This window comes from Pseudophryne corroboree, chromosome 5 (genome assembly GCF_028390025.1).
Source record: "Pseudophryne corroboree isolate aPseCor3 chromosome 5, aPseCor3.hap2, whole genome shotgun sequence".
In the NCBI taxonomy this organism is placed as follows: domain Eukaryota; kingdom Metazoa; phylum Chordata; class Amphibia; order Anura; family Myobatrachidae; genus Pseudophryne; species Pseudophryne corroboree.
The window spans coordinates 697,911,944-697,936,798 of NC_086448.1; the positions used below are offsets into that span (position 1 = coordinate 697,911,944).

Here is a 24,855-nt window from a genome sequence, read left to right on the forward strand (position 1 = left end):
ACAGGGACTTATGAGAAGCCTGTGTAACATGTCCTCAGTGATCAATCCCAGCTGCTCCAAGTAGAAATTCACAGAATATTAGATGTGATAGACTGTATAATGGAAACTGAGATCTAATTGACCATACCAGGGTTTGTAATAACATGAATGTATCTGCTGTAGTTTTAATTGCTTCATCAACTGTGGGGTCTTGTCATATGAGAGGAGGTCTCCGCAGATGCTAGATAGAGTAGACAAACTGGATATTGCACATTAGACATCAGGGCTTTAATGATTAATAGCATTTTTTTACAAGCACAGTAACTGTAGTCAACCTCTAATCAGGCTCTAACCTCTAATCAGGCTTTCTTTATTGCAGAAAGAGTAGTTTATATGGGTCTCCATTGACCATTGATTACAGGGGCCCGATGGTTCTGTCGTCAAAGGTTTTCCAGTGATGACCCAGCAATGTTTTAAGTTTACTGTTTTCCAGCTTAGCCTGCTAAGCTTGCTGTAGGCTGCTCTACTAAGCACGGCGGGATAACGAGTGGCAGGAGGTGAGTGGGTGAAGTGGCTGCAGGATGGACAGTAAGAGGATAAAGTGCTAGTGGGAATGGATGGAGTATGAGTAGGTGAAGATGTAGTGGAATAGAGGGTGGCTGGCAGGGAGTAAGTGAAATGCCGGTGGGATGGAGGGAGGGCAGGGACTGCAAATGTACAAATAATATATATACATATATAGGTGACAGGCAGTACTGGCAGTTACTGCAAGGTGGGGGTGTCATCCCTGACGGGCCGATTGACCTTCCTACTGGCTGCATGGAGGAAGTGGGGCCAATATGACTAGCCCAACCCATCCCCATATACCAGCAAGGGGGCATAAACGATGACAGATGGTGCAGTTGCTGCTTCAAAAGTAATTGTGTATGTATGTTTATGTTGGTGTGTATGTATACATATATATATATATATATATAATGTATATGTATTTGATGTATATATAATTTATCCCCAACTACAATTTCTGGCTTTGCCACTTTTATTTGATAGTATAGTACCCCTGCAGGGAAATGGTGCATTTATGTGTGTATAATTAGTAACCCTATTTCTTTCTGCACATAATTATTTGCAAAGCCTGGGTTTCCTTAAGAAGTGGAAATAAACATAGAGTAAGTAGGACTAAATAAATTAGCCTGGAAATAGTTAAATGAGTCACACATTTTCTTTTGCAGTTTTAGTTGACAGAAAAAAAGGAAACACATGATGAAAATGAAAGGCAGCATCCTACAAATTCTTGTGACAGATTTGGTTGTTGTGAGCCAAATGTTTGTTTTACTGTATTGTATTGTGTATACAGACCTATAACAAAGAAAAGTGACCATTTAAGAGACACATAAGAAAGATGACCCGCCATGAAGATATCTGGCATGTTCCTGTAGACTTGTGAAGAGCCACAGTGAATCCTCTCTAGAATAATGTGACTAGCCATTGTCTCTCTCCCCAATCCCCTCCCCCCATCCCGTTATCGCCCAATTACTCTGTTTCTCACCCTGGGCCTGATTCTGAGTTTGGAGTAAAGCACAGAAGAGCAAGTACCCATCACCTGGACAAACCATGTTGTGCTGGTACAAATACATTTATTGTTTTGCATGCAGGGTAAATAAATATTTGCTGCTTTTGCATGTAGCCCATAAGCGCTGCATAGCTATCCCTGTCTCTCTCCCCCTCTTCCTCTACTAGCCTCCCACGCTTTATGCCGCTTATTTCCCGTTTCTCTGTTCCTCCCTCCGCCTCTCCCTGTTGCTCTCTCCCCTTCAGTTTTCTCTCACTCCCTCATTAGGCTATCACTGGGGATGGATGTACCACTTTTGGTATTGCTCTTTCACCCCCACTGCTGCCGCTATTCTCCTCGACTAGGATGTCAGCGCCTGCCTGCCATCTCCTTCATGCTGTCTAGTTGTGCATGGGGTAGCTGTCCATGATGTCAGATGGGATAGTCATCCAATACTGTGACAAATCACCAGAGGAGCTGAATGACCTTGTCAGGAAGCTGTGCTGGTACAGTGGTGGTGGCACTTCTTCACCTTGACCCAAGGCATATTCAGAATTATCAGTTCAGCTGTGAATATGGACACAAGTTGCAACTAATTGCAAACACAAAATGCATCCCAAAATAAAATATTTTACTACCTATACAGACCTGATCACATCTCATGTTTACGGCCACCTCTATATAATGTTTATAGTTCATAAGAATATGTATGATGACATCCCACCTGTAAAAAGTTGTGTATAGGAAACTGTACCTGCATTTGGAATTCATATACAGTACTGGGCTCTTGATCTTTCACTTGTATCTTGTGGTTTTCCAGGTGAGCAGTCTATGTCCTGGACGGGGAGAGTTGACCATAATGCGGCGGAGGGGGAAAGTCTGCAATGGCACCCCCGTGTTGGCGTCTGCGCACGCCTATGCTGGCAGCGGGTGCATATGCACCGTGATCCCACTACAGAATGCTGTTATATGCAGCAAAGGTGTAGCTGGACACAGCTGTACATATATGCACATATATAGGTAGCATATGGTCCGTCACTCCATAAAATAAAGCGATTGCACACGGTGCCTCCACAAGCGTTATTCATAGTATATCTAAAACTGTGCGGCACTGATGACTATTGAAAAACGACACTGTCAGTGTTGTTCTTCAATAGCTGGGAGTGCTGCACTGTTTTGAATATGCTATATATATATATATATATATATATACGCACACATGTACATATATATATATAATATACATACATATACACACATATGCTATACATTCATATACACACATAGGGGGTGATAAAGCTAAATATTTATCTTATATAAAACCCTTTATGAGGTCTAAGAACACTGTACGCTATTTACGTATGGAGTACCGTAAGGGTACGCTCGTTGCGTAACGATTGCTTAGCCGTGGTCGAGACGCTCAAGCGTCACGTTCGCTCACGGCCGAGAGATCACAGGCAGGCACGCTATTGGCTGCCGACTAACGTAATGATTCGCTATAGCGTAGCAGCCGCTCGGGACCACTAGGAGATCACCAGCGGTGCAGACGCTCACAATGTTAAACCTTAATATCTAAACCATAAACAATGTAATATGCTGCAAAACCTTTAGTGTAGAGATAGGGTGTAGATGCAACACAGTGTAACCTTATTAACTTAAAAGCTGTTTGAGCGTCACCGACGCTCTGTGAATACTTAACACTATAAGAAATACACAGATACCGTGCTTAGGGTCCAACGCCTAATATATATATTATGAATGTTATACTTGCAAAAGAATTAATACAATACAAGTCATACACTACAATATAACATAGACTACCTAACCAGATAACTACACAGGAAATACAATACAATACTATTACGTTTAAGAGAGTACGAGAGAAAGAGAAGAAGAGAGAGAGAGAGAGATATGGCCCATAACATCAAGAAAGACAATATGATTGCGGAGAAAACTTACGCACAAAGGAAACGATCGCATGCGCCTCTGGACATCCAGCTCCCGATTTTCAGCAATGATAACCGTTGAAGAGTGAGAGCTGGATGTGATCGGCTTGTCTATTTATGCCCCACACACAATACAATTCAATGGTCCCTACAATCTCATTTTTCATTGGACACAGGAATTCCTCCTCGCATTATAACAAAAGGTCATAGGTTGATTCATACAGGTGGGCTGTGACTATTTCCAACAGCTCAGGTGGGAGGGAAACTGGGTTTCCCGCCGCATGGATAAGTAAGTGCAAATACAGTAAATGTTCATAAACTTCTTATGTCCATAACTATTCGCACGAGCGATTAATCTGCTTCAAACCAACAACGGAATATTGCTAATTAAATACTCTTCCGATGGGTACTAAACACCACTGTATTACTCCTGTCTGACCCTTTGTATCAAACAAAGGGGGATTTCTCTGTTCATGAACATTCTATATTAACCAAACTTTCAGAATCTATCAAAGGGACCATGATCTACAAAATACATTATATAGTGGAAATATGTAACGATTGGGTCGCACGCTACGAACACATGAACTCTACCGTAAATGCACATACCGCGCACCCGCGGGTGCCCGCAACAGCGAGTATGCGCACGCACGGGAGAGCGCACGCATGCGCAGCGCAGACCTGTGTGAGGTGCAAATATGGCAGTGTGCATAGAGATATTTTTCTGACTTTGACAGTCCACCCTTTGGCAGTCAACAATAACTGCCACTTCCTAAAACATTTCAAAACGAGAAAAATATATGTCAGGGGTTAATACATTTACATGGTTGGGTAGGGGAGGAGAGGAGAAGGTGGGAAAAGGGTATAACCTAGTGTGATAGCAGAAGCATGTGTGTATGAATCCGTGCTTGGGGGTCATGTATCATCGTGCCGTACGTGTTTTAAATCAAGCTTCGAGGTATTGCGAAGTATACATTTGAATTCCTTCTTATCCCGTGGTACGGGTCTGTGGATGGGCTGTCAAACTTTACCGAGCTCTTTTCGGATTTTGAACAAAATGGGGAGCACATTTTAGTTGATGATACATGAATGGGGGAATATGTGATTGCTGGTATCTGTGCCTGTATTCCCTATACTATGTGTGTAATTACCTGAAGGTTGTAGAGATGAAGAAAAGACATAATAACGGTAAATGCAGTGGTATTCTATGTCAGGTAAATGAACATTTGTCGGTTGAAGTCTTGTTCGGTGTCTGTTGAATGCAGTCTTCTTTGTGCTTTTGCCCATAAGGTGCGAGCAAAAGCTTTGTCAATATCCATAGATTTACAAAAGTGTTGGGCTAGCGTAATTTTAAAATTTCTAGGGAAACTGGGGATCTATGGCAAAGTTCATCAAAAATCTGTGTATCAGGTTGTCAAAACTTCTTCTTTAATCCATCTGTTGTCTGTATATCGGCTCATCAAATTCCTCGTCCAAGTGGGTCTTTTTACCTTGGAGGAAAACGGAAAAACAGGTGAAAGAAACGGACCGTAGAATTCGCATTTTCATCACATCATTGTTTCTACATTTGGGTCATAAATCAAATCCATTGGAATTACAATTTCCTCACTCCTTAAACTCATCACCCTGGTACTTCGTTTGCACTTCGTTAAAGCCTGACCGCATCTAAATATCAAGCCAATCGTTATGATAACACCTAAGATACATAGGAGAAACTTCCCTACATCCATTATGACTCCTTGAGCCCATTCTCCTAAACCGGAGAACCAATTTCGCGGGTTCAACCATGACACCCAACCAGTCAGCTCATTACTCACAGCAGCAAGGGTGAGATTGTGTCTCCTGCGAAATTCCCACTTCAATTGGAGAATGTCGTCCATCTTTTGGTCTATGACCTCGACCGGGTCCTCGGTACTATTTGTAATATATGTGCAACATTTCACGCCGTACTGCTTTGCCAGTGTGACACAATATCCACCTGTTACTGCCGTGAGATAATTGAGAATCATTCTATGCTGAACCAGTTCTGTTTTATAAGCTTGAAGTTCTCTTCCAGTATACCTAAACGTGTCATCATACATTTCTGTGATATTGTCTAACAAATTTGCGAGCGCAGATATGTATTTATAATTCAACACTCCTCTGGCGGTGCGAGTGAAATCTAACGCGATTAGAACCTGAATCCCGGTGGATTCATGGATCATGTCAGAGGCCGGATGCTCTGTTCTTTCTATCAGGTGCCGTTTAACTACGTGCTCGTAATGGGTGTGAGTATAAGGAGCTTGGGCAACACGGTATATATCTTTCATTTTGGCATGTGATACAGTCATTACTTCAGGCAGTACTTTTCCAATATAACACAACCCTTCAGAGTTTGGGGCAAGCCACTTATACGCCTTCCTCCCGCATATGAAATATGCATCATCGGGGAGAACATATGGGACGGAGTAGGACATAACCATATTACACATCTTCCATGTGAAATCTCCTAACCCTAATTCTCCCATCTGTCTAGTACACGTATCAGCTTGTACGATATGTGCACAGTATCCTGGTGATACCTCTCCAACTCTCGTAATCCTATTTCCTAGGGTATACCTATATCGGAAAGATTTTCCTCTACTGGCTATGTGGCGTACAAGCTCTGTATCTGTCGGCATTCTATCTGCTCTATATGAAAAGGTCATGGTTTGGTTACTCCATGACACTTCCCAATTTCCCGGCTTTCGGGGATTGGAAATGTTAAAACATATGAGGGATCTATCCACATGATATTGGTGGAGCTTCAAACTAGGAGGGCTGGAGATATTAAACCTCCTGTCCACCGGCCTCCCACCACTTAGCTCAAGTACCTCCCCTATCGTTAAAGGAAATGGTACTAGTCCTGATTTGCTATGACCTTGAGGTACTTGAGAGCATACCCAACAATCTGTTTGATTTAACACACTACCCACTAAGGAGTGATAGTCACTCAAGGGATGCCGGTCCATGTGGATATTAAAACTGGATTGGCATTTCTTGATGCACCCATCCTCAACTACGTTGTCACAGAGCCTACAGATACAGTTTTCTTCAGCTAACAATCCTTCACAATTCCTTCTATGGTCAATGCTATCGGATCGTTTTCTGATACTCGCCTTTGCTTGTTGATTATGTTGTTCTTGGGAAACTACGCCTCCATGTCTGTCATCAGAACCCATTCCAGAACCTCTCTCGACCTCCATGGTACTCTCGCCGGAACAGACTGCTCTGGTCAACATCATGGTCAACAGGAAAATCCGGATCACAGTCTCTTGGGGCAAGTCCATCTTATAGGAGGAAACGAAGAAGAATGAGAAGGGGGAAAAATAATTTGAGGGAGGGGGGATGGGAAGTGGAGAAAAACAATAAAAGGGAACAGGGAATCGACAACTGCTTTTGATCTTGTGATTCTCAATGCTCAGGTGCCGCCTCAGTCCTCCTGGAACAGACACTCCAGTGATACAACTTCCTCTACCGTCTGTTCCTTATCACGGGACCTCTCTGGATCAGCAACCTTCTTACAATGGGACGAATGAACCCAAGTCTCTCTCTCTGCAACTTTCAATGCTGTAGTGCTAGTCAATAAGACTTGGTACGGTCCTTCCCATCTGTCAATAAGGCAACCTGAGCGTAGAAAATTCCGTATCATTACATAATCCCCAGGTTCAATGTCATGACAATTACTATCTGGTAAATCAGGAATCACCAACTTCAAATTATCATTTTGATTCCTTAGCTGTTTACTCATGTTAATCAAGTACTTTACAGTCACTTCATTGTTACACTTCAAATCATCCTGAGGGTTAATCATAACATGCGGTTGTCGACCAAACAAGATTTCAAAGGGAGACAGATTAAGAGGGGACCTGGGAGTGGTTCTGATGCTGTACAGTACAATGAGTAGAGCTTCTGGCCATGTCAATCCTGTTTCTGCCATAACTTTGCTCAGTTTATTTTTAATAGTGCTGTTCACTCTTTCTACCTTCGCACTCGCCTGTGGACGGTATGGAGTGTGCAGCTTGCTATCAATTCCCATCAACTTACACATTCCTTGAAAGACATCACCTGTGAAATGGGTACCCCTATCACTTTCAATTATTCTAGGGATACCATACCTACATACAAATTCCTGCACAATTTTCTTAGCAGTAAACATGGCGGTATTTGTGGCCGCAGGAAATGCTTCGACCCAATTTGAGAAAACATCTATACAAACAAGTACATATTTCAAATTTCGACAAGGGGGTAATTGAATGAAGTCAATCTGTATTACCTGGAAAGGGCCGCCTGCAGGTGGGATATGAGATGGTTCTGTTGGTATTGCTTTTCCGATGTTCTTTCTCAAACAGGTAAGGCATGACATTGCTCTCTTACTTGCATGAGATGTAAATCCTGGGGCGCACCAATATGCTCTTACCAACTTGCACATTCCCTCCTTGCCCAGATGAGTCAGCCCGTGAGCTGCCTCAGCTAAACATGGGAGATATGCTCTGGGGGCCACCGGTTTACCTTGTCCATCCGTCCAGAGTCCTGAGGACTCCTGGCCATATCCCTTTGCCTTCCAGACTGCCTTTTCCTGTGTGGAACACAAATTTTGCATTTCACACAACTTCTGTGTGTTGATGGTATTAAATACCATCAGTTGTGTGGTGTCTGTCTGTCTGGGGGTACCAGCTGCTAACTTAGCTGCTTCATCTGCTCGGCTGTTACCAAGTGATACTGGGTCCTGGCTATATGTGTGTGCTTTACACTTGATAACAGCCACTCTGTCGGGTTCCTGTATCGCTGTTAGAAGCCTTTTGATGTGAGCTGCATGCGCTACCGGTGTACCAGCTGCCGTCATGAAATTTCTGAGGCGCCATAGGGCTCCGAAATCATGGACTACCCCGAATGCGTATCTAGAGTCGGTGTAGATATTGGCTGATTTGCCCTTAGCCAATTCACATGCTCTGGTTAGGGCGACCAGTTCAGCAACCTGGGCTGAGTGAGGTGGGCCTAGCGGTTCCGCTTCTATGGTGCCTTGGTCATCTACGACTGCGTATCCAGTACACAAGTCTCCCGAGTCTGACTGTCTGTGACAACTACCATCCGTGTAGAAAGTTAGATCTACATCTTCCAGTGGATTGTCACTGATGTCAGGCCTTGCGGTAAAATTTTGGGTCAAATATTCCATACAATCATGTGTGTCTTCCTTTGTGTTAAATTCTCCTTCCCCACCACTCTCATCCTCCACCCTTTGTGCCTGTCCAGGCACACCTGGGAGATATGTTGCAGGATTTAATGCACTGCATCTCCTTATGGTGATGTTTACGGGGGCCATTAGTGCCAATTCCCATCTTGTAAACCGTGCTGATGAGACGTGCCTGGTTTGGGCAGAATTTAGCAAGGCTGACACTGCATGTGGTGTATGAATTGTGAGGTTGTGACCTAGCACTACATCTTCGCTTTTCGTTACTAGCAATGCTATCGCAGCAACGCTTCGCAAGCATTTGGGGAGGGATCGCGCTACCGTGTCTAGCTGAGCGCTGTAGTATGCTACCGGCCTGCTGGCATCACCGTGCTTTTGGGTTAAGACGCCTGCCGCGCAACCAGCACTTTCTGTTCCGTACAGCTCAAAGGGTTTCCCATAGTCTGGCATACCTAATGCTGGTGCCTGCGTTAGGCACTGTTTAAGTCTCTCAAATGCCATCTAGGACTCGTCTGTATGCGAAATCCGCTCAGGTTTGTTTGAGGAGACCATCTCCTGCAAAGGTAACGCTAGAATGGAAAACCCTGGGATCCAGTTACGGCAATACCCACACATTCCTAAAAATGTTCTGATCTGTTGCTGGGTTTGTGGCAGAGTCATGTCTCTAATTGCTTGAATTCTATCAGCGGTCAGGTGTCTCAGTCCTTGTGTTAGACAGTGTCCCAAATATTTTACCTTAGTTTGGCATAATTGCAACTTGTCTTTGGAAACCTTGTGTCCTGTGTCTGAAAGATGAAACAGGAGCTGTTTCGTATCCTTCAGGGATGCTTCCAATGAATCAGAACACAGTAGTAGATCATCCACGTACTGTATTAATACTGATCCACTCTCTGGTTGGAAAGACTGTAAACAATCATGCAAAGCCTGGGAAAAGATACTTGGACTGTCTATGAAACCTTGTGGTAATCGAGTCCATGTGTATTGGACTCCTCTGTATGTGAATGCAAACAAGTATTGGCTGTCAGGGTGCAGAGGTACCGAAAAGAAAGAGGAGCAGAGGTCAATAACAGTGAAAAATTTCGCAGTGGGAGGGATTTGCATAAGGATGACAGCTGAATTTGGCACTACGGGGAACTGACTCTCAACTATTTTGTTAATCCCCCTTAGATCCTGCACTAGCCGGTAACCCCTCCCCCCACTCTTTTTAACAGGGAAGATGGGACTATTGGCAGTGCTGTACGTTCTTACCAGAATGCCCTGTTGTAGCAAGCGTTCTATTACGGGATAAACTCCTAACTCCACCTCTGGCTTCAGAGGGTACTGTGGGATTTTTGGAGCTATCCTACCATCTTTTACTTGTACAACTACCGGAGCTACGTTTGCCATTAATCCAGTGTCCTGTCTATCTTTAGTCCAAAGTGACTCTGGTATCTGGGATGTCATTTCTTCTACTTGGGATGGAGTCCTATTTGTCATAATGGTATGTGACATTAATTTTGACGGGGAGTCTAACATGTCTTGCACTTCCTGAGCGTGATTCTCAGGTATGTCCAAGAATACACCTTCAGGAGTACAATAAATGACGCACCCCATTTTGCACAATAAGTCTCTTCCCAGGAGATTAGTCGGTGCCGATACAGCTAGCAAAAAGGAATGCTTGGTATGTAACGGCCCTACTGTAATCTCGGCTGGTTTGCTAACAGGGTAGTGCTGGACTACTCCCGTTACCCCTATGGCTGGAATTGTCTTACCAGTGGTTCTCATGCCCACTGCCGAATTTATCACTGATTTGGCCGCCCCTGTATCTACAAGAAAGTTTAATGATTTACCAGCTACATTGATTGCAATTTCAGGTTCACTCCCAAGACTTGCAATCAATTTTACTGGCTGCAGATTACAGGTATGGCCACACCCCTATTGGGTATGGTGACCTCCCTGAATCCCGCTGGCAGCAACTGCTTGTGAAGGGGTTAAATGGGAACTACCAGTGGCTTGCCAGTCTCTGTTCGGGGGGTATCTTTTTGTTTCCCCTGTATGTGGCTCATAACTCCGTCTCTGCGGACCCTGTTCCCAATGTCGTGTGTCGTGTCGTTGTCTAGGGGGTTGATATGAGTTTTGTGAATTTTTCACTCTACAGTCTCGTGCCATGTGTCCCTGTCTATGACATGAAAAACAAGTTACCACATTTGACTTACCCACAGGGTTTGGTGATTTATACAAAGGCTGCCTTGTGGTCAGGGCCTGTATACTTACGGCCATTAACTTATCACCTTGTGACTCCCTGTGTCGGGTGATATTCCGGTCGTGATCAATAGCAGCCTCTCTCAAAGTAGCCACCGACAGACCTCGCCAACATGGTTGCGTGGTCTGTACTCTTGTCTTTAATGTCTCTTTTAACCCATCCATTAGTACAGATACTGCTACTTCTCGATGGTTTATGTTTGTTTTAATGTCCTCTATACCTGTGTACTTTGCCATTTCTAGTAATGCCCTGTGAAAATATTCTGCAGCAGTTTCTGACTCTTTCTGTCTAATGGAGAAAATCTTGTTCCACTTAACTACCGCTGGGAAATACTCTTTTAACTGTAAACTTATTCTTTTTACGTTATCTTTGTTGTACACATCTGTAAGAGGTACATCCTGATCTAATCCACAGTCAGCCAAAAATTGAGCTGCGTCGACATTTGAGGGTAAACATGCCCTCAGCAATACCTGCCAGTCTTTGTTATTGGGCTCTAAAGTGTTCCCTAGGTCTCTGATGTATTTCTGGCTGGCAACTAAGTCTTTCCTAGGGTCAGGGAACTCAGACACTATGGTTCTTAATTCCATTCGGGAAAATGGGCTGTACATGGCAATGTTCCTAACAGGAGTGATTCCTGTCGTGTCAGTTTTCCCATTTGGCACTGCTATTACCCTAACAGGATTAAGTTTACTAACATCACTCTGTGTAGGTTCTACAGCCTGTGGTGAAATGGTTTCAGCGTAGTGTATGGTGCCGTACTTACCTGTAGATACGACCTCACCTATCCCTCCGCTAGGGGCTTTTGTTACTAATCTCGTGGGTGGAGCCGTGCCTACTGTTGTCTCTGCTATGGTGGCTGCTAGAGAGAGCGCCGATATTGTTGCCGATTCGTCTTCTTGATCACACTCCTGGGGAAAGTTCAAAACAGGGTACAACTTGCACGGGTTAATACTTGCATTAGTTAACTTATTAACATTTACACAGTTGCTAAGTGTTTGTTTGTTACACCCTAATGCGTCATTCTCCGCAACCAATTTCTCTCCTGATATGTATGGTGGCGGCGGGGCTGTCGCTATCAATTTCTTGATAGGATTAGAGCCAATCCTCTCTGTATTTCACCCTCCTGTTGCCATAACTGCAAATAATCATAATGTTGGATTCGTCTCTTTGTTGATTTAATGAGACATATCCTCCTCCTTAAATTTTGCAACACTTCTGATCTAAAGCTACCTACTCTTGGGAATTTCTCCCCGTCATGCACTGTCATTCTCTCCCATTCATCACATAAAACCTCTGTATGTGAGCTATATTTTTCACACATTACGTACCTTGCCGACCCGACTGGTCGGTTTACTGAATCAACCCGAACCGAGGTTGATCGCCCCCTTCTTGAACAATTGGCCCCCATAACTTGCAGGCGTTGCTTTCACCACCTCTGACCTTATTTCAGGGTCTTCAGCGAACCCTTACAAAAACCAAAATGTTCACGATAGGCTGACGGTGGCGGTTTACCGAGTACCCCACTCACTCGCCCACGCCGACCAATACGACCCACACACTGCCTTAGTGCTGGCGTACTCGACCCAGGGCCCCTATGAACCTCTATTTACTGGAACATGCGAGGGATATCCGCAGAACACTTACTCTTTCCAGTAACTATTGGTTGTTGGACAATTCCTGAGTGACCAGCGAACTTCCCTTCAGAAAAATAAAAAATTACACAAATCACATCAGAGTGTACAAATAGTTTTATGACCGGGATCGTACACAAATGGTACTGGTCAGATTAACTAATGTACACAATTACGTGCGGTACAATCGTTCAGCACATAAGCAACTAATCTTATGTACTGAGCGACCAGTGGAATCGAAAATTTCGGCTGCGAATTCCTTCAGCCAGAGCTTTATTGGCCTATATGGGTTTTTTGCACCAACCCCCTGGGTTGTGCCCTTTTCTCTTTTATGGCAGACTTCTTAGTCTGCTGTACCTGGACCTCCCGGTCTGTAGTATGACCTCCTGGTCTACTATTCTCTACTGCTCAAATTTTATGTTTAACCAGAGATGCCTCCCTAGCCACCATGCACGTCACTTACATGTATGTACCTCTGCGAGAACTCGACTTCTTGTGGTTCAACCTGTAAAATTGTATAAACTTATATATACAAAACACTCACTCACCACACGTACACTTTTGCTTCTATTTCTATTTCTGCGCAGAAATTTTCTTTAGACCAGATGTGTTGTGAATTTGGAGAAGGATCTGTTAATCTAAATTTCGGATTTAAAATAGATTTGCGCTATTTATCGCCTGATGCACTACTTATCGCCTGTTGCGCTATTTATCGCCTGATGCGCTATTTAAAAATCAACACTGTCGTGTGACTTGAGTTACGTGGGCGTACCCAGATGCTCCGTTGCGTAATTTACGCTGCGTGCGTCGGCCTTGGCGTACGCGAGTCTCAGCCCTTTGTTAGAGACACGTGTACACGAAACCAATGTCCACCGCAACACAACTAACACTTTTATCAATGTAGATGATCCTCGATCGTCTACCGCGCAACACACCAATCTCTCCTTTTACCTTAGGTAGAGTTGCATGTGGGTTTTACACTTTAACTATGAAATAGCGACAAATCTCTCTTAGCACGTTTTATCAATTATAAAATGGCAAACAGGAGAGTGATATATGAAAATACACGAATGAAAAGAAATGCAGATATGTGCGTGTGTACGCAAGACAGAAATAAACAGTTTTAAAAGACACTAGCGTGTTGTTCTTACCTTCGGTTCCGGATTCCTTCAGCACCCTTTACTAAGCGAAGCAGACGCTTATCCAAACAGCACTACGAGGAATATGACCTCCCGCCCTTTGCTGCTGGATAATGTCTGCTGAAATTACCTAGCAGAGATATGTGAAGGACAGGACGAGCCGCCAATTGATAAAGCTAAATATTTATCTTATATAAAACCCTTTATGAGGTCTAAGAACACTGTACGCTATTTACGTATGGAGTACCGTAAGGGTACGCTCGTTGCGTAACGATTGCTTAGCCGTGGTCGAGACGCTCAAGCGTCACGTTCGCTCACGGCCGAGAGATCACAGGCAGGCACGCTATTGGCTGCCGACTAACGTAATGATTCGCTATAGCGTAGCGGCCGCTCGGGACCACTAGGAGATCACCAGCGGTGCAGACGCTCACAATGTTAAACCTTTATATCTAAACCATAAACAATGTAATATGCTGCAAAACCTTTAGTGTAGAGATAGGGTGTAGATGCAACACAGTGTAACCTTATTAACTTAAAAGCTGTTTGAGCGTCACCGACGCTCTGTGAATACTTAACACTATAAGAAATACACAGATACCGTGCTTAGGGTCCAACGCCTAATATATATATTATGAATGTTATACTTGCAAAAGAATTAATACAATACAAGTCATACACTACAATATAACATAGACTACCTAACCAGATAACTACACAGGAAATACAATACAATACTATTACGTTTAAGAGAGTACGAGAGAAAGAGAAGAAGAGAGAGAGAGAGAGATATGGCCCATAACATCAAGAAAGACAATATGATTGCGGAGAAAACTTACGCACAAAGGAAACGATCGCATGCGCCTCTGGACATCCAGCTCCCGATTTTCAGCAATGATAACCGTTGAAGAGTGAGAGCTGGATGTGATCGTTTTGTCTATTTATGCCCCACACACAATACAATTCAATGGTCCCTACAATCTCATTGTTCATTGGACACAGGAATTCCTCCTCGCATTATAACAAAAGGTCATAGGTTGATTCATACAGGTGGGCTGTGACTATTTCCAACAGCTCAGGTGGGAGGGAAACTGGGTTTCCCGCCGCATGGATAAGTAAGTGCAAATACAGTAAATGTTCATAAACTTCTTATGTCCATAACTATTCGCACGAGCGATTAATCTGCTTCAAACCAACACCGGAATATTGCTAATTAAATACTCTTCCGATGGGTACTAAACACCACTGTATTACTCCTGTCTGACCCTTCGTATCAAACAAAGGGGGATTTCTCTGTTCATGAACATTCTATATTAACCAAACTTTCAGAATCTATCAAAGGGACCATGATCTACAAAATACATTATATAGTGGAAATATGTAACGATTGGGTCGCACGCTACGAACACATGAACTCTACCGTAAATGCACATACCGCGCACCCGCGGGTGCCCGCAACAGCGAGTATGCGCACGCACGGGAGAGCGCACGCATGCGCAGCGCAGACCTGTGTGAGGTGCAAATATGGCAGTGTGCATAGAGATATTTTTCTGACTTTGACAGGGGTAATTCCAAGTTGATCGCAGCAGGACATTTTTTAGCAGTTGGGCAAAACCATGTGCATTGCAGGGGGGGCAGATATAACATTTGCAGAGAGAGTTAGATTTGGGTGGGTTATTTTGTTTCTGTGCATGGTAAATACTGGCTGCTTTATTTTTACACTGCAATTTAGATTGCAGATTAAACTCACCACACCCAAATCTAACTCTCTCTGCACATGTTATATCTGCCTCCCCTGCAGTGCACATGGTTTTGCGCAACTGCTAAAAAATTTCCTGCTGCGATCAACTTGGAATTACCCCCATAGTTTTAGTGATTTACATTTTTTAATAAAACCATTATAGGCTGTCATAGTGAGGATCCAGGGGACTCACCACAATCTGTCAGCCTGTCTGTAGGGCCAGCGGTGAAGCTGCACATACCGAGTCTGTGTCCTGCAGGAGGCTGGGCTCACAACAGCTTCTTGGTGGTGGTGGTTGGTGTAGTGCGGTGTCAGCTCCGTAACGTTGTGCCGTCTGCACCATCGGGACCGGACCAAATTACAGATAGTTGGGAGAGGAAGGCATCGGGGTTGGCGCAGCCGGTAGGTCCATTATTTTTACATTAATTTGTGGGGCGGGCAGAGCGGGGACTTAAAATTTATTAGTAGGCACTGCTGCAGTATTTCTTTTGTCCCTGATCTTGGGGGCCCCTCTGACCCATGGGGCCCAGGACGGTTGTCCCCTTTGACCCCCCCTGTCGCCTGGCCTGCAGCCAGCCAAGTGAAGAATGGGCATACATTGCTGTGGCTACAGCCGATAAAACCTGAGAGCAGAACACACACGCCCTTGCCAATGCTGTAAGTGCACCGCGGTGCCCCAGGGTGCTGTAGACACTGGTATATGGGATATCGATAACTGTATTACAATTCCAGATTTATTCTGATGTGATAACTTCTTACAGAGGTATGCGGTCAGCATACCACTCGTCGGTATCCCGGCTGTCACAATACCGACGCCGGGATCCCGACTGGAGCACCATACCGTTGCTGGTATACTGGCGTAGTAGGTGATTCCCTTCGCTGCACTCGCCCCCCTGCCAGCATTCTACCACTTATCATGCTGATGACGGTATTCATGTGTGGTAAATAGTTTGGGCTCATGACATCATGGCTCTGCAAAGTGACGTTACTCATGGAATGGGTGGGTCAATGATTAGACAATTTACCTTGAATAGCATCTTCACACATCCTGTTCCTCCCATTAACTAGGGAATTGACAGGGTACATTTCTCTTTTGGGAGGAGTCCCAAAATCCAAGTCTTAAGGGCAGATATGTAAGTATAGATTTAATTGTGTGACCATCTATATCATTAACATCATATATTTAAATATTTACTTATTAAATTAATCAATACAGTGTTCTCATTTGTACATGCATATACCACATTTTAAATACAGAGAAGAAAATCACATTTTCTTAAATCAATTTGTGTATGACTAGCGGTGCAGTCGGAAGCTCTGCATCTGGGCAGTTGTGTTCCGCATGAGCGCAATTGTCTTTCTGTGTTGGTACTTCAGAAATGCAATGTGTGTGTGTCAGCTTTAATCAGATAATTTATAACTCTCTCTAGTGAAGGCTATGGAAAGAGAAAATGTGATTGAAGCACATTTTGCATCAGCGTGGCACCGTGGTGCACACTCTGTGCCGCAGTGATCTTCTCTTTTGTTTCTGTAAGAAAAATCTGTGCTTTTGTAACCTTCACACCTCTTGAATGTTATCTGTCACCACGGTAGTACATACTGACATGTGACGGCCATATGAGATATTTCTCTGTGGCTAATGGACCATACGAAAGAAATGAGTTCCCTTTGTTGACTATTTGACTGTTTATGAATTTGGTTAGAAAACAGCCCTTCCATGTATTCTTTTTAGATTACGGTTCTGTGAATAACTTTATAACAGCATGTTTTTAAACACAAAGGGCCCAATAAAATAAAAACAAGCATCAATAAGAATTGTTTAAAAAAAAAATTTTTTTATCACCACTGATTGCAACAATAAAAAACACGGTATCACTGCAATTTAGCATTAAATCTGGCTTAAGGTGCATACACACTTGCTGAAAAAATTAACAACGTCGCTCATTTTCACCTTTCCTGAGCGACGTTCACTTTGTCGGCAAGTGTGTATGCCTGCGACGACGAGCGATGCATTCATATCTCTGGTTCAATTATATGTAACCTCTAATAAAGCACCCAGTCACACTCTTTTGCATCCACAAGCACTCCCACTATATCCTGTGAGAGCACCTGTATATGCAATTAGGCGCAAGTATCTGCTGAAAACAGGAGATTTATAAAAAGACAGGTGTTGCTGCTCCCGGTTTATAAGGATAATTGCTTTCCTTATAATAGACAAACGAAAAAAACTTGCAGGGAAATAAATCCCTGCAAAAACCAAGAGCGCTACCTCTGCCACTTATTACCACAATGTTTACAAAAATACTTCAACAATGATCTATATTAAATCTTTTTCAATGGTTTTTTATTCTTAAAAAAAAATTCCATAAAAATACACATATAGGGGGTAATTCCAAGTTGATCGCAGCAGGAAATTTTTTAGCAGTTGGGCAAAACCATGTGCACTGCAGGGGGGGCAGCTATAACATTTGCAGAGAGAGTTAGATTTGGGTGTGGTGAGTTCAATCTGCAATCTAAATTGCAGTGTAAAATTAAAGCAGCCAGTATTTACCCTGCACAGAAACAAAATAACCCACCTAAATCTAACTCTCTCTGCAAACGAGATCGGGCATCTCCAGTGGGGTATGTCCGCAATTTTAATCTGCCCGTTCAGTCAAATTGACTGAACGGGCAGATTAAAATTGCGGACATACCCCACTGGAGATGCCCGATCTCGTCTGATCTTGGAAGCCAAGCAGTGGAGGGCCGGGTCAGTACTCGGATGGGAGACCACCCTGGAACACCCTGGTACTGCAAAATATTCTTCTGCCCGATCTAGAGTGATCCCTAATAATACCAATTAGCACTCGGTTTTGTATGACTTATGATTCAATTCTCTACGACTAAATAATCCTGAATAGGATTGCTGTAGAATAAATGATGGTCATACACTTTACAGAAGTGCTACTGTGATCTCAGTAAAACCACGAGGCCAGAGATTCTAAACTTCCGGTTCTCATAGTGGTATTGAAAACCACCATAATTATATAGAACATTGTGTTATATTTTCGCGTAGCTACACCATTTATTTATAATGCACTCCGACAATCATCTTTTTTAAAAATTAATTAATAAAATCATGTTTTATCAGTATTGATTAATATATACCCAATCCTCTGAATTGTGTGCTCCCACACAAGAGTCTACTTTCCAACTCTCTTCTGTTGGTTTCCTTTAGAATATAATGATACAGCATCACATGTGATGAAACAATAACTCTACTGCCATTTCACTGTTTTTATTAAATTTAAAAAATGTGTGGTATCTTTTATATGAGATTTTATTTTTTTCACATATCCTTGTAAGTGACTACAGGTTGAGTATCCCTTATCCAAAGTGCTTGGGACCAGAGGAATTTTGGATATCGGATTTTTCCGTATTTTGGAATAATTGCATACCATAATGAGATATCATGGTGATGGGACCTAAATATAAGCACAGAATGCATTTATGTTTCATATACACCTTATACACACAGCCTGAAGGTCATTTTAGACAATATTTTTTATAACTTTGTGCATTAAACAAAGTGTGTGTACAGTCACACAATTCATTTATGTTTCATATACACCTTATACACACAGCCTGAAGGTCATTTAATACAATATTTTGAATAACTGTGTATTAAACAAAGTTTGTGTACATTGAGCCATCAAAAAACAAAGGTTTCACTATTTCACTCTCACTCAAAAAAGTCCGTATTTCGGAATATTCCGTATTTCGGAATATTTGGATATGGGATACTCAACCTGTATCTACAAAAAAAGATAAATTGCTTGTTAGTGATCCGATCCCCGTAATTATGGATCGGCCTGGTGGATTAATTAAAGTTTTGTGCACCTTTGGTAAAAAATTATATGTGGGAACCACAGCATTATCACAAAATAAAAAACATTGTGTTTCTCTGGACACAGGACCTACATCAAATGCTTTCCTTAATAAAGTTTTTAATTCTCTCTGAAACAGGGCGGTGGGATTGCATGTCATCTTGGAATAAAGAAGAGTATCATTTAGTTGTCTATTAGCTTCCGCCAAATACATTACTGTATCCATGACCACAATCCCACCGCCCTTATCAGCTGGTTTGATAGTCAGAGCAGGATCTTCACTTAGTGCTCTTAGAGCTAACCGCTCTTTCTTATTTAAGTTATCTTTCAAGGGCTGTTTGTCAGTTCTACAACACATAGCCCTGAACTGCTCCATTGTTGATTTATAAAAACTCTCAATATATGGACCTCGAAAAGCAAATGGATAAAATTCCGATTTATTCCTACATTTTATCAGCTGTTCTTTTCAAATCAAATAATTTCAAAGGGGCTTCATCCCCTGAGTGGTTCGTTGACTCAGTGGCTAGGGACTCTAACATACTTAACATTTCTAGATCATCTTGATCAGTTATAATCGGCACACCATCATATTCTTTCTTTTTCAAATTTTTCAAAGCAAAATAACGTTTCCTACTAAGGGTCCTCATATACCGGTTCAAGTCAACGAACAACTCAAAGAGGTTGGGTTTCTGGGCTGGTGCAAAATTCAACCCGTTTTCTAACAATCGTATTGGATCTATAGTTAGTTACTTTAATTCATACTTTTTCCCTGACTTCCTCCTTCCACCTCTCTTTCCTATAACTCTTGTTCTCTTTGTCTTTTTCCTGTCCAACTTGTTTTTTCATATCTGTGGTGTAGGCGGTTTTTGAATCTGTGGCTCTCTCCTAAAAAATGACTATTCTCATGATTCTGGGGTGAATGACCATATGTATCCTCAACATCGGTCCATTCATTCTTTTCTGACTCTCTTTGGTTCCACTTTGGTCTAACCACCGGAGATCTAGATCGGGGGTTATGGGACAGTGTTTCATATCTATTCCTTAAAACAGTGGGCTCGGGTCTATCTCTCTCCTGATATCTAGTTCTCCTATGATTACTGTAATTTCTTGGGGTTCTCGGCCCCCTGAAACGATTATTATAGGATTGAAGATTCTGTATTTCCCCTCTCGTATACCCCGCTTCTTTGCGTGGTAGATTTGAGTGAAGACCATTGTCTCCCCTCCTGTTATACGTATGGACCTCCCCCTTTTTATAGTCCAATTTATCTCAATTCATTTTACTGTTTTTCCTAAAAACCAAGGATTTTTCAAAATCCTACACTTTTCTATTAACTTTTATATCTCTTTCATTATAACCATTATCCCCAGAGAATGCTCGCAACAATTCCTGGGTCTTTTCAATCTCTCTTTGTATCTCATTAACTTTCTTCTCTCTATATCTGACAAGCAGTTGCATCAAATTTTTTGAGCAATTGTCTAACACCAAGTTCCATTCCTCAGAAAATTGCCTATCTTCTTTAAAAGTGGATGTTTTGAGGATCCTTAGTCCTCGGGGGATCAATCCCTGGTCCAAATACTTCTGCAATGACACTTGATCCCACCAGTGTCTCGTTTCATCTAGACACAAATTCTCTAGTTTATTGAATAGCCCATGCATATCCTCTAAGTTGTCATTTCTTTCAATGGACTGTATTTCATCAGACTCCTTTAAATACAGACTACGTCTTTCCAACCGTTCTGCTATACATTTAAGTGCTGCCATAATGCAATTTCCCTGTGTTACCTGCTGCCCAATTTGCAATTACTATAAACACCCAGTCACACTCTTTTGCATCCACAAGCACTCCCACTATATCCTGTGAGAGCACCTGTATATGCAATTAGGCGCAAGTATCTGCTGAAAATAGGAGATTTATAAAAAGACAGGTGTTGCTGCTCCCAGTTTATAAGGGTAATTGCTTTCCTTATAACAGACAAACGAAAAAAACTTGCTGGGAAATAAATCCCTGTAAAAACCAAGAGCGCTACCTCTGCCACTTACTACCACAATGTTTACAAAAATACTTCAACAATGATCTATATTAAATATTTTTCAATGTTTTTTTATTCTTAAAAATAATTTCCATAAAAATACACATATAATGCTGCAGCATATATTAAAATACAATGAACACATCCTGAATAACCTGGTATTTTTTTTATAAATCCCTGATATTCTAAAGATGTCTTGTTCACTCAAACTCACACTGGAATTCAAGGTTTCATCTAACTTTAAAATGGAGACATTTTGTTTGATAATTTTCTTTATCTCATATGCATTGGCATTGTATTTTGTCACAAACATCAGGGTCCTATCCTTACCAATTTCTTTATTCTTTTTTGCTATAGTCCGAGTATTATTTTTTTTAAATATAGGTATAGCGCTATATACCAGCAGGGGGAGGTTGGTAAAATAAAGACTAATGCCTAATGAAGGCTAGTAAAATAATTATTCAAAACGATGAACTGATTAAGAATTTAATAATTTAAAAACCTAAAAAATTTAAACTTTAAAATTTAAAATTAACATGTAAATGAAATTAAATAAATTATGGAATATTTTATGGCTATATCCTCTATCATCATATGTTGGTGTCTAGCACTATACATACATATATTTATGTTTATAATAGGAGTTTTTTATGTGAGGAGGTACCAATATGTCCGCTAGATGTATACAAAGATGGCTGCTAATTTATGCTAAAGTGTTGGAAATCTAGATTGGAATAAAAGGGAAAGATGGCCGCTAATGTCCAGGATGAGGCTTGCAGTTAATAAAATATGAAAATGAGGCTTGAACATAAACGGCAAAATGTCTGATGGAGCCGATATAAAGAAGGAGTCCAAAACGAGGCTTGAAGCGCACGGCAAAATGGCCGACGGAGCCTATATAAGGAAGGGGTTCAAAATGAGGCTTGAAGCACATGCGCAAGGATGCGCAGGAGTTTGAAAATTCGAGTGCTATATAAACAGAGCTAGTGTAGCACAGCCATATGAACTGAGGAAGCCGCCGAGACAGCATTAAGGCAGAGAAACGCGTTTTCTAGTGACTGTGCTGTGCCTGTGACGATCACCTCCACACCGTTGGTAACATTGTGCTGTGGAAACCATCCATCCAGTGTATGTGCAATACGGGCCAATACCAGCAGAGGGAGTCTGAACACTGTGACCATTCCATTGAGGTATCAGAGGAAACTCCAATTTACCTGCAAAATAGGTATATTACCAGCAGAGGGAGCCTGATTACTGATATATACAAGTACTACAATGCCTTGGAGGTGACGCAACTGGCGATGTATATTACTAAATAACACAAGTACTACAGTTATTTTGGAGGTGATATAATTGGCAATATTTATGGTAATTACCAACAATTACATTTCCTTTTTTTGTGTGTGCACACATCTAGTTCAAGAGAACTTGGGAACTTTTTTTTGAATCAAAGAAACATTAAACAGCCTCAATTTATGGGACATTGGAATTGGCTATATATGTGGAAGTCAAATTAAATTCCTTGTGGTCCAATAGGACTTATATGCATTTATATCTATTATTGAACCCATGTTTGATTGTGGTTTAGATTAATATGTAATTGGGATTTATAAAAGAATACCAGGTTATTCAGGATGTGTTAATTGTATTTTAATATATGCTGCAGCATTATATGTGTATTTTTATGGAAATTCTTTTTAAGAATAAAAAAACCATTGAAAAGATTTAATATAGATCATTGTTGAAGTATTTTTGTAAACATTGTGGTAATAAGTGGCAGAGGTAGCGCTCTTGGTTTTTACAGGGATTTATTTCCCTGCAAACTCTAATAAAGCATCACATCCTGAAAAGGGTTACAAATTCAGATTCTTATATGTCATCACTGCTCCCTTTGCTGATAAATACATTGTCCAGGTGTCATAGTCATACTTTGCCATAAATTGCTTCATCAGGCTCTTGCAAGAGGTGATTGAGATCTCTCCCAGAGTCCAGGAGAACTCCCCAACATTTGGGAGTCTACAGTGGCGTATCTATGCTAGGTGCAGGGAGTGCGATGCCAATCCTGCACCCGTGTTTTATACTTGCCCTTCTTGAGTCCCGCGATAGCAGCGCGTCACAAATCATCGGGAAAATGGCACGTCGGTCATTATCCCAGAGACTTGTGCATGCACAGTAGAAAAATCATGCATATGTACAGTAGACTCTGGGACAGTGCCTGAGGTCTACTCGCCTGTGCAGCCCACTAGAGAAGGGGGAGTCCACCCTGCAGGTGTTAAGCTTTCCCAGGAACCTGCAGCTGCAGCAGGTTTCTTTGGGGCTGCAAAGCTATCCGATTTACCAAGCTTGTATTGCGGAGTTTGGCCCAAGGAAGATGGCGTTAGCTGCTGTGGCCTAAGGGCTGCATATCGCAGAAAACACTGGGAGAGGGTTCTCCCCAGCAATGGCCACCACGCATGTGTGGTCAGCAGACCACGCATACACAGAACGGCTTTTGCAATCATTGCACTTCTTCACACAATACAGGGAAGGTCTGCTTTCGCAGCCCATGTCCCTGAATACCTTTTATAGTACATTTGGGGGAATGTTAATTTCTTATTGTCTCAAATAGTGGAGATAAGAAATTCTAATTAATGGGTCTAAAACCTGATAATTAGTCAATGTGCCCCTTAGTACACCCCTGAGAGTCTTCTAGACCTTCCGTGAGAGCAGGCAAGTATGGTGTGGGTGAAGGATTAAGGTAATGTCCTATTTTCTAAGTCCTGGTAATTGTTTATAAACTCCCTATCTGATGGTACCACAACTACATAATTCCTTTGATAAAAATGAATGTCAAATATCTCTCAAAAATTCCCTCAAGTCTATCCCTTTTTATAATGCAGCCTTAACACCATTAGCAGACAAACTGCTGTGCATTTGTATGCTCCCTGCTTAAGGCAATCTGCTATATATAATATAAAGAAAGAAATGTGCATGAAAAAGCTTGACATTGGGGGTAATTCTGAGTTGATCGCAGCAGGAACTTTGTTAGCAGTTGGGCAAAACCATGTGCACTGCAGGGGAGGCAGATATAACATGTGCAGAGAGAGTTAGATTTGGGTGGGTTATATTGTTTCTGTGCAGGGTAAATACTGGCTGCTTTATTTTTACACTGCAATTTAGATTGCAGATTGAACACACCACACCCAAATCTAATAGGCCCTACACACTGGCCGATTTTTGGAAAGATATGAACGATCTCGTTCATAAATGAACGAGAACTCGTTCATATCTTTCAGTGTGGAGGCTCCAGCGATGAACGATGCGCGTCCCCGCGCTCGTTCATCGCTGGTCTCCCGTCGGCTGTGCATGCAGGCCAATATGGACGATCTCGTCCATATTTGCCTGCACTTCAATGCAGCCGCGTGACGGGGGGAGTGAAGAACTTCACTCCCCCCGTCACTGCCCCCCCGCCGCCGGGTCGCTCGTCGGCCGTATCCGCCGTCGGGCAGCTCGGCGGCGGAGCGGCTAGTGTATAGGGCCCCT

General features: G+C 42.3%; 1 protein-coding gene and 1 pseudogene across 5 annotated transcripts in view; both read left to right on the top strand.

Moving 5' to 3' along the window:
- Positions 1-24,855, top strand: part of C5H8orf34 (chromosome 5 C8orf34 homolog) — a 603,368-nt gene that overhangs the window by 107,998 nt on the left and 470,515 nt on the right. The window lies entirely within an intron of this gene.
- Positions 18,116-18,235, top strand: LOC134929939 (5S ribosomal RNA; annotated as a pseudogene).